This window comes from Stegodyphus dumicola, chromosome 9, assembly GCF_044657685.1.
Source record: "Stegodyphus dumicola isolate Sdum_Otavi_A_Nest chromosome 9, ASM4465768v1".
NCBI classification, from domain to species: domain Eukaryota; kingdom Metazoa; phylum Arthropoda; class Arachnida; order Araneae; family Eresidae; genus Stegodyphus; species Stegodyphus dumicola.
The window spans coordinates 37,545,428-37,554,588 of NC_140776.1; the positions used below are offsets into that span (position 1 = coordinate 37,545,428).

General features: G+C 35.2%; 1 non-coding gene across 1 annotated transcript; it reads right to left on the bottom strand.

Annotated features, from left to right (window-relative positions):
- Positions 1-329: 329 nt before the first annotated feature.
- Positions 330-403, bottom strand: TRNAT-GGU (transfer RNA threonine (anticodon GGU)). Its single transcript has one exon. It is a non-coding gene; the product is annotated as a tRNA-Thr (tRNA).
- Between the last annotated feature and the right edge of the window lie 8,758 nt (positions 404-9,161).

Below are 9,161 nucleotides of genomic sequence, written 5' to 3' on the forward strand. Positions count from 1 at the left end.
ACTACCAGTATTCAACAATCTTACCCCTTCAGCCACTGGTGGAGACTAGTAAGGATATACTTACAGATTTTATTGTTAGCTGGTTTGATATGAGCAGCCTTTGTATATGTCTTACGGACTTTAATCTTTTCTTTAAGCCTTTGTTTTCTTTTACTGCGTTGATTTAAAGGCAGATTCCTGTGTTTCTCGTAAATCAAAATAAAAATTTATTCATGTATTGATATTTAAAATTATTTCTTTGGTTTCAGTATATTTAAATTATTTCGAAATCAAGATATGTAGAGACATTAGGATATTTCTGGAAGCAGACAAGATGAAAAATTAGCAATCGCCTTCGCCGGGAATCGAACCACGGACCTCTGGAATACCAGCCCAGCGTGCAGAACCACTGCACCACGAAGGCAAGCGAAGAAGGCGGGAGAAATACCTTATACACTCCCCCTTTTAAAGGGCGACTGGGGGGTTTTTAGGGCACCCAATCGCCAAATCTTGGGTGTGGAGAATCCTCATCCAACAGACTTTTAGTTCGGGCACCAGCGTAGAGACATTAAGATTTTTTTGGAAGCAGGCAAGATGAAAAATGAACAATCGCCTTCGCCGGAAATCGAACCACGGACCTCTGGAATACCGGTCCAGAGTGCAGAACCACTACACCACGAAGGCACGATAGGAAGGCGGGAGAAATACCTTATAGGTATAGTTGGAATAAATGCTAATAAATATAATAAGATAGTTACTTCTAATTAAGAAAATAGATGTTAATAAAATAATGCGCTGGCAGTTAGATAATGATAATTAACATAATAAATGCTAATAATGCTAATTAAGATAATAATGTAACAAATGATAATTAAAAAAATTAGATTGCATCATCTTGTAAATGTTCTGCAACTCTATTCATTAAATTTTTATTCCTATATGCAATATAGTCATATTTTGTCGACGCGCATACGTAGTGCACCACCATATCAAAATCACAGGTCACAATTATTATTATAAATATTATTATTATAAATTATTATAAATTAATATACTGATAAAGCTTCACTATTAATACTTTACTAACTTTAATAATTAAAATATAGACTAGACATATTTTGCGTTATTGGAGAAGTTAAACAACAAAAATCAGCGTAATATTTGGAAGCTTTGTAGGTTTAGTTTCAATGGTTTAAATACAGAACCATCTTCTTCAAATGGCTACGTGCAAATGGACGAGGCGCTTCACTTTAAAAAAATCTTTCTGTTCTTTTAACGACCCTAATTCCAATCTATCATTACCCACAGCTTTAGTGAAATTATCCTTCAGTTTCCTTGTTTCATCAATAGATGGAACAAGGAAACTAACAAGTCAGTAGCTTGACTTCTTCCCAGTCATTTTTATCACCATATTTTATCTGTTTCATTTGTGCTTAGGCAGCTGAAGAAGATATTCAAATCATCGAAACTCTCCTGCAAAATCTACAAATATTACTTTGATTCTTGTTATTTAATTTCTGCAATAGTAATTATTCGGCGTGTTATTTTAACCTAAAATATTTTGAGTTACTTTATTTTATAAACATACGATAGTGATAAAATATTTAATATCTTAAGTGTTTTACTATACAAAATAATTATAAAAGTTCGGAGTATTATATGTCATATACTTCCAACTTTTGTAGTATCGAAGAAAAGATCTGAAAGACTCTTCCATTTACGTAATCATAATACTTCGCAATAAAGTACCTGTTGGTTTAAGAATTTTTACAATGCTCCCTGCTTATCAATACACAATTTAAAAATCGGAATATTGAAACAATGTTGCATATCGCTCAAAGAAATATTCCAAGGATGACGCTTGGAATGAAAAATCTGAAGTGGAAGACTTACAGAAATTCATTGTGTCAAGTTTTATAAGCAGGAGATAAATCCCATGAGGAACAATACCAGAAATTCCCTGAATACGTGAAGCAGTACTTTATAAAGATGCACGTTACATCTAAATTACTTTTTCAAATAATTCTTTCCTGATGGAGGATGTCTCGATTGTGGATTATAATGCTTCCTCCACCACAATTAAAACGCATTATTTTTCCCTCGGAATTCGTCGAATTACAGCATTATATCGTTATCATTCATTGTTCGTTATTTAGTTCGTAATTCAACATTTTATATTGGGTAGTTTAAAAAAATTGCAAGATTTCATACTGTTTTGAATTGTTAAAATTTATTCTGACATAACTTTTGTTAATGTTTTAAAATAAGCATGAATTTTCTTTTTTCAAGTAGAGATTTTTGTGAATTACAATTTCTTATGCTTATATACCTATATGTGCTTATATACCTATATGTGGAAACAAAAGTTTATTACCCTGTTTCGTTTGTTAAAATCACTGCTCGTAAAAGAATTCATTGGCAAACTCCGCCATTTTATTTAAAAAGAAAACGAAAAAATCCATTCTGTATCTTCATGGCTCCTTAGCTTTAGACTGGAAATCTGAAAACTATAACTAGTGTAAAAAGGGAAGGAATTTGATTTTGCTCGGCCTGTAAGATGATGGACGGTAATTTATCAGGATTTGACGCTTGGGTCCCCTAATCTCCAGTCACCCTTTAAGTATATATGGTATTTTCTCCTCCCTTCCAGCATGCCTTTGTGATGGTCGCACTCACAAGGAGTATTCGAGAGGTCCATTCGAGTCCCCGCTAGGGTATTGCAATTGTTTTTTACATCTCTTGCAATTGTTTTTTACATCTCTTGCTTCAAGAAAACCAAATGACTCTACATAGCGTCCTAAAATTACAACTATAACCTGTCACAGTGTTTGCCTAATAAGTATACTAAATTGCAAAAAGGTTAAATTGAAAAATTATTTATAAAAGGGAAAAAACATACCTTATTACGCTAGGAGTCGAAAAACTAACGTTTCGAGTCTTGAGCAAACAGTGTACTCTCAAAAGATGCAAAGCTGGTACCAAAGCGCTGTTATCTGTACGAAAACGATCAGCAAAGTGAAAAAACATACAAAACACAGGTTCATTACCTCCAATACTGTATGGCCAGCGCCACAAGGAAAATGTAAACAAATACGTTAGTGTGCTTAAGCTTACAACCATTTACATCTGTTTCGTTAAACGAGTGAGCTGCTTGCTCACGGAAAGCAGTATTGCCTTCGAATACGATTTTAGTAAACTATGTAAAACCAGGACAATAGACAGTCCCGAAGGCATTTTTCGGGACGTCGGAACAGAGTACCTAAAACCAGGATGTTTGAGCACCCTAACTATTACTAGGTGCAGTGTCATGAAACTACAACTACAGCCTATTGCAAGGTATGTGTAACAGGTGTGCTATTATTATATGTAGTTTCCTACAACTAAAAGCTATAACACATTACAATGTATGTGTAATTAGGCGTTATGTGTAGTTTTCTAACACTACAACTACAAAATATTACAATATTGTTACGAAAGCACAGCAGAGGTAAAATAGCTTCCCCGCAAAGCGGATTTAGTGTTGCCAGAAGAGGTAAGGAAGGCAGGATTGCCACATTTGGCGAGAAATCGCCCGTTTGGCGAAAGATTGGTGATATAGCATAGACGGATGGAGAACATTATGGAACATTCTTACCGGAATGTTCTCAAAAGTAGCACAAAAGCTATATAAACCCTGTTGGTGCGCGGAACAGTACGTTTCCCGTAGTCTATCGAGTTTTATCGTTAGTCCACTGTCGAATTGGTGCATCTGGAGTGTGCATCGTTGAGGCTGTCTTCAAGTGCATCGCGAGTTGTAGCGTGAAGAGCCTCGAGAGTACGTTGAGTTCCGAGAAAAATTGAACCGAGTCGGGAGCTATACTCTAGTGCTTTGCCGTGAAGCTGGCTTCACCGTTATAGCATGAAGATTGTGTTACTGATTGTTTCAGCGTGTTTGTCGTAGTTTTTCGACGACCGTAAGCGTGTTCTGGGAGCTGCCCTGAGAAATACTGGCTAATAAATTGTGTTTTCATTCTTCATCAAGTGTTATCTCAATCACTCCCAAATCCACGACCCCGCAGAACGCAACAATATATATGTAACAGATATGCAGTTACTATGTGTAGTTCCCTAAAAAAACTACAAAAACTATTATAATGAATGTGTCATATATGAATTATTACTATGTATAGTTTCCTACAGCTACAACTGCAACTTATTACAATGTACACTGGCTACCAATAAGAATTTGGACACCTGTGATAGAAAAGAAAAACTAACTTTATTCAAAATCAATAGCTGGTAGAGCCTCCACGAGAGGTAATTACAGCGTGGACCATCCGGGCCATACTTTCCACAAGTCTTTGCATGACAGCTAGTGGTATTTTCTTCCACTCAGCTTGGAGAAAACATAGAAGTTCCTTCACCGATTTTGCACGGGTAGTGCAACTCTGAATTCGGGGATGCAACTCGTCCCAGAGGTTCTCGATAGGTTTAAGGTCTGGACACTGGGCAGGCCAGTCCATTAGATGAACTCCATTGGCACCATACCAAGACTTGATTAACGTCGAAACATGACAACTGGCATTGTCGTCTTGAAAGTAACAGGGGTCCAACCAGTAAAACTGCCACAACGTAGGAAGCACATTGTCATCCAAAATAGTGCAGTAGGCGTCGGAGTTGAGCTTACCATGAATGGGGGCCAAGGGTCCCGGCTCATACCAGGAGAAACACCCCCAAACCATAATTCCACCTCCGCCGAACTTGACTGTTGGCACAATGCATTCTGGCAGGAGACGTTCTCCAGGTAGACGCCAGACCCAGACCCTGCCATCTGAACGGTAAAGGATGAACCTTGATTCGTGACTCCAAAGAACCCGTTTCCACTGATCTACGGTCCAATTTCGATGCGCTTTGCACCACATTAACCGAGCAGAGCGGTTGGACTTTGTGATCAAAGACTTATGGGCAGCAACACGACCATGAAAACCAAGCAGATGTGCTTCCTTACGAATGGTATTCATTGAAACAATACTCCCAGATGCCTGTTGAAACTCCTCGCGGATGAGGGCCATCGGTTGGGTGCTGTTTTTCCGAATTTCTCTGGACAGCATTCGTCTCTCCCAGTTTCGTTGGTCTGCCGATTCGGGGCACATTCCTACAATCACCGCTCACCTTCCACTTCTTAATTGCATAGGCCACTGTCGATTTTGGGTACTTCAGATCGCTAGATATGTCCCTTAAGGATCGGCCACATTTGTGATACCCGATAATTATACCTTTCTCGAAATCAGAAAGTTCCGAACTGCGAGGCATCTTGCATGCGACTAAAACCGATGCTGTTTCCTACACGATATATACCGGCGGAGTCCGTGGCGTATCTTAGAACCGCAGATATCGTCATTTGCATAGGTGTCCAAATACTTATTGGTAGTCAGTGTATGTGTAATAGGTCTACTACCTATTACTATGTGTCTTGCTCAAGAAAGTGATGGAAGGAAAAAATTGGTAAGAGACTCTAGTATTCTTTCGCTGCGATGCTTTCATACAAAACTGGAATCGTTCTCCCATTCCCCATTAGCGTTATTTAGTTAGTTCACTCTGCTAAATGACAGATGGCTAAATATCCGAAAGGTTTTTGAGCCATTCCCTGACGAATGCCTTAAGTTGCAGATGTCTGACTATTTGAAAAGCCTTTACTGATGATCCGCTTAAGAAACTTTTATTGTAATTAAATAAAATTGCTGTACACTGAAAAAAAAAAAAAAAAAAATTCAAAAATTCAACTTGAGTTTTTCACGTCTCGAAAGCTCGACTTAGGATATTTATTAGATTTATATATAGCATTATTCTAATATAGGTATTTTGACAAGAAAATGGACTTTTTCTGAAATGACAGCCAATTTGTTTCCATATTTCGATTCTACGACTCAAAGCGGCGATTATTTTAAAGTGCCAAGCTGTGTAAAAATTGCACCAGTGGGTTTCAAACAGTTAGCTATCAAAATTTTAGCTCCTCCATGCATATTGAATTTGGTATATATTTATTAATATCTCTTTTTTTATTAAGCTTATTTCATTCCTCTTTTCACATTTCGAAATTTAGATTCATTCCAAATAGAATTCCATTTTTTATAGTTTATTTTTTAAATTTGTATTTTAGAATATTTTTATATATTTTTCAGAAACATTTTTGTACTATAACCTAAAAATTTTCAACATCATCATAAAATAGATGTATTTCTAGGCACGCCTGAAAAAATTAGAGATTTTCATTCAACATTTTCTAGCATATGCATGAATTTACATATTGGCGCATTTTGAAATTTGTCATCATTTTTTTTTTGAGAGGCAATAACGCCAAATGTACTTTTTGCACTTTGTTAAAATTATTTCAAAGTATGAACTATGACTTATTTTACGCTTGTGGACAATGAAAAAAAGGAAAAGAAAATAGGTTGTTATAAATTAGAATGTTCGCCAAGTAAGTTATTCTTGGCGCAAAATGAAAAAAAAAATGCGCCGAGATAAAGTTTTGAATTTCTCTTTAAATGTCGCCCCAAATTTTACAAAATTTAATATTTAGGTAAAATGTGAGTCCTAGAATCGAAATATGGAAAGGTATACACTTTAATATTAAACGAAAATCTTCGAAATCAAAGGACAGTTGCATAATCATTTAAACGCTCAGTGTCAACAATAAACAAAGTGATTCATGCTGATCTGAATCTTAAAAAAGGCGAAAAATCGGAATGTGCACCGTAGTTCTCCGCGACCATATCGCCGAAAGCAGAACGCGCTGCAAAATTCTCTGTGAGAAATAAATATTAACATAGAAATGGAAAAATGTTGTCACAGTAGATGAATCTTGGGCATATTTAAATGACCGCAACAAAAAGAGAAATATTCATTATGATGATAGAGAAGATTAAAATCTTAGAACATGGTTCAAAGCATCTAAAGAAAGTTTTTCAAAGGGTTTTATGATTGTTGTTCGTTTTTGATATAACGAAAAATAAAAATTAAAGAGAGCGTAGAAAACTATTAAGGTCAACACGACATATTATCAAGAACACATTTTACAGCCAACTGTCAAATATCAAACTCCTTTTCTTTAACCACTATATCATCAATAAGTAGAACTGCATCAAGAGAAAGCAAGCAGCCGCACGTCAAAATCCACTTTAATTTCCTGAATCCACTGTTCACTGTTAATTTCCTAATTGTATCAAAGGCATAGCCTTCACTTATATCCCTATTAAATCTACTGATATATCAAACACTGATTTTTACTCTTTGGGACTTTTAAAAAGCAGATTGTCCAGACGTCGATCTACAGTCCTCCTTGGACTTCGGAAGCCTGTTCAAGAGGCTTGGATTAAAATACGTCTTCCGCTACTAAAAATGCTTTATTGTCTTGGAAATTACGATGTGGAAAGATAGTGAAGAATAAGGGTTATTAAAGAGAAATATTTATTCAAATACAATACATTTTGTCTAAAATAATGTGAGAAAAGCCTCTGAACAAACCCTTTTTTGTTTAAAAAAATATTCATTAACGAAACGGAGAACACTCACCGTGAACTTTCTTTTTCCGTTTCCAGTAAACGAAATCCTGAATGGTCAAATATCTTCTTCTAAATGGCTAACATCTCATATTTAATCGAAATAACAACAATTGTATATCATTTATAAACCATTTAATAAAGCAATTAAAGTTACAAAAACATTTAACAGCATTTTATAAAATATACTACGCACTCAAAATTCTGCGCGACTGCAATTCGAATTGAAAACTCTTTTTAAATTTGCAATTACTAAGATAGGAGAACGTTCGTGATAACTTTAAATCATAAAGTTTGCTAACCTAGAAAAAGGATGTAAGTAAAAAAAAATTGTACATGCTAAATTCAAAGAATAATCTACACCAAAAAACGAATACTTACGTAAATCTGTGTTAAGTAAGGACTTAGATTCCCTTAAACTTCCACGAAAATTTCTTCTTCACATAAGTCACGTGAGAATCATTTATTAAGTTTACCTAGCTATGCAGGTTGTTAAAAGGATTAAATCTTTCGTACCTAGTTTTAATAAATGTCACGCTCAATGTGTCAGAGATTTATTTATAATGTACGTGCCGAAATCTTTTCAAACATTGGCTGAAATGTTAACAAAATTAATCATATTCTCATTTCCTACCTTTTCGATACATTCATCCTTTTGAAGTTTACCATAAAAAACGAATGCATATATTAACTTCAACAGTACAGAAAAAATATTTTCCATAAACAAATAAATTCGCATAAGCTAAATTTATTGCCGCCGTTGTAAGAGTTTATTATTCGCCTGGAAATGGGTAGGAAAAAGAGTAAAAAATGTTTCTAAAGTGCTCCTGGCCAAATTAATTAACCTCGCACTTAAACCGATGGCTGCTGCTGGAAGTAGAGCTGTTGCAAGAGAATGCACAAAGCTCGTATATCAATCTTTATCGGGTATTTCCTTGATGGTTTGGGGAGTTCTGTGCAGGTACTTTAATATGTAAGCAGTTCCGACAAGTTATCGGCCTAATTATGTGGTTTTGGGTACTGAGAACTTTCAGAAACTGGTTATTATTCGACGGCAGTTACTCTCCCACTGGATTGATAGTACCTTTTTAAAGAAACTGTTCATAGATAATGGAAAATGAGATTTATTTTAGTGAGTTTTTTTTTTTTTTTTTTTTTTAAATTTTTTTCTTAAACTAAACTTTATGAAACTCAGTCGAAAGACAGGAAACTTGCATAAAGATATTTAATTAATTTAGAATAAATTTAAAAAAGATATTTTCAAATAAATATTAAAATTCGCTGTTCTCAAAAAATGACATAGGCAAATTTTATTATGGGTTATAATTTCCATTTAAAATAGGTGCTGGCTTAGTAGCATGTGACAGGAAACAATGTTTTGTAATGTAACACACCAAAAACTAGCTTTATCAGCTCAGTTTGAGGTAAAACTGGTCGTACAGACTGTTCGTCTGCCTCTAACATTAGAACTTGGACTCCGCTACCATTGACGGCAAATAAAATGAAAACCACATAGCGACTCTGGAGCCGCTATGGTATAATGTAATCTAATTCTCTGTAATTGTTTGTTTTTAAATTTATGTTTTGAGTCATTATTACCGGAGGCAATTCTTTTCTATGTTACAATGCTAAGTTTTATGA